A 1,831-nucleotide genomic window follows, 5' to 3' on the forward strand; every position below is an offset into this window, starting at 1 on the left:
AGCCAGTGCGCCTGCGCAAACTACTACCGCGAAATTTAAACCCTAGCAATAAGGGGCGGGACAAGTGAAGGACGGAGCTAAACCACGATTTCCTTAAAACTTCCCACAAAGCACGTATTTAATGTTTCCACTGAAGGAAGATGAAATATTGTAACTTGTTTAGGAGCCCACAGCCCTGATCTGGGACTGAGGACAAAGCAGAACAGCCCCCAGGCATGCCAGGGCAGGGCTGTTGTTAAGGCATTCCTAAGAACATCTTGGCCGTAAAGATGAAAAGGTATTCAAGGACAAATGGGGCTACATTATCTAAGCTAACTCCATCTGGCCGGAATCTCCCCTCAATCCGAAGACAGGCAGGGTCATCTTATCTAAGTCCACACCATCTGGCCGGAACCTCCCTTCTGTCTTCCTTGGCGCCGGGTACAAAGATAAGCCCCAAGCCCACCGGAACAAAGCTCTGTTGCCCCTTTTGCTGACATGTAATCTTTCTGTTAATGAATCAATCCCATGCCTTTGTCAAAATTCTTTGTATTCCTAACCCTTTGCTTCTTTAAAAAGCCCTAGCTCCCGTGTTGACCCAGAGCTCTGCCAATAAAGCCTCCTGCGTCTTGCAACAAGAGAGGGTTCGTGGGTGCTTCCTGTCCCTGGAATAGAGTGAGGATCCCTAGATTTGGGGTCCTACACATTAGCTCCAGTGCCGCAGTCTTTTCTTTTTTTTTAAGGCTTATTTATTCATTTATGTGGTTGCTAGGATATTGAACTCAGGACCTTTGGAAGAGCAGTCAGTGCTCTTAACCACTAAGCCATCTTCTCCAGCCCGGCCACAGTCTTCTTAAAGCACCAGAATACTCGGTACCCTACCAAATGAGAATCGAGTTTTCATGTGTACACACCACTCTCATGATATAAACTGACAAAGTTTTAAAAGCTAGCAATAAAAAACCACAGACGCTCTAGAGTAACAATACAAGTATTTCCTGTAAAGAGCAGTACTGCTCTATAGTAACCATATTCTGACTTTAAAACCGTCTTTATTCCCCAGAGGGGGTGCACCGTTCCTGGAGGTACTGCAATACCAGGTCGATGCGTGGAGTTGACGGAGCAAGCTCCTATTCCAACTCCTACTTCCAAAAATCCACTTAATATATTGTCCTCGGATAGAGGACGTATCAGATATTAAACTGATAAGAACAGATACTACACTTGATCTTAGCCAAAAGGCCGAGAAGCGATACCTACCTGTGCCCACACGCCCGATACACTCAACACTGAACACACCTTTAATTCACGGTCACCAACCAACAGACTCAAATATGCAGCCAACACAGACTGTTCTCTTCATTGAGTTCACCACCTTTACGTCACGAAAAGCCTGTAAGATTCAAGGAGGCCGAGAAGAATTTGGTTGCACTATTTTTTTGCTCCCAGAGTTCCACAGAGCAGTTATTTGCATGCCCCGCCCAAGCGCGCCGAAAGCTTGAACCTGGACTGCTTTTTCCGCTTCTGCGCTGTAGAGCGCAACCGGGGCGCTGAGGGGAAGTATTGACCTCTCCCTGCGATACTTCCAGGTTCTTCGCAGTCTTTCAGACCACACCCACAACAAAAGGTTCTTGGAAGGATCCTTGAGGAAAAGGGGCCTTTCGATTTTCTGCTTAATTTATTAGTTTACAGGCAATTCCGCTAGGCTCCTCCCTAGGATCAAGCAACCGGCTTATGGTGCTTCTTCAGCTGTGGTGAAAAAGACTTCACCACTCCAGCTCTCTCTGTTCCCACGTGTTCCTTGCGGTCTCTGTCCCCAGCCCCCATTCTCTCCTCTGTCTCCTGCTTTCTC

The 1,831-nt window shown here is 47.1% G+C and overlaps 1 non-coding gene across 1 annotated transcript; it reads right to left on the reverse strand.

The window, feature by feature from the left end:
- Nucleotides 1-1,042: 1,042 nt before the first annotated feature.
- LOC115032727 (U2 spliceosomal RNA) lies at nt 1,043-1,233 on the reverse strand. The gene has a single exon (XR_003838342.1). It is a non-coding gene; the product is annotated as a U2 spliceosomal RNA (small nuclear RNA).
- Nucleotides 1,234-1,831: the final 598 nt, after the last annotated feature.

This window comes from Mus caroli, unplaced genomic scaffold, assembly GCF_978045245.1.
Source record: "Mus caroli unplaced genomic scaffold, Mus_caroli_1 scaffold_13, whole genome shotgun sequence".
Lineage (NCBI taxonomy): Eukaryota > Metazoa > Chordata > Mammalia > Rodentia > Muridae > Mus > Mus caroli.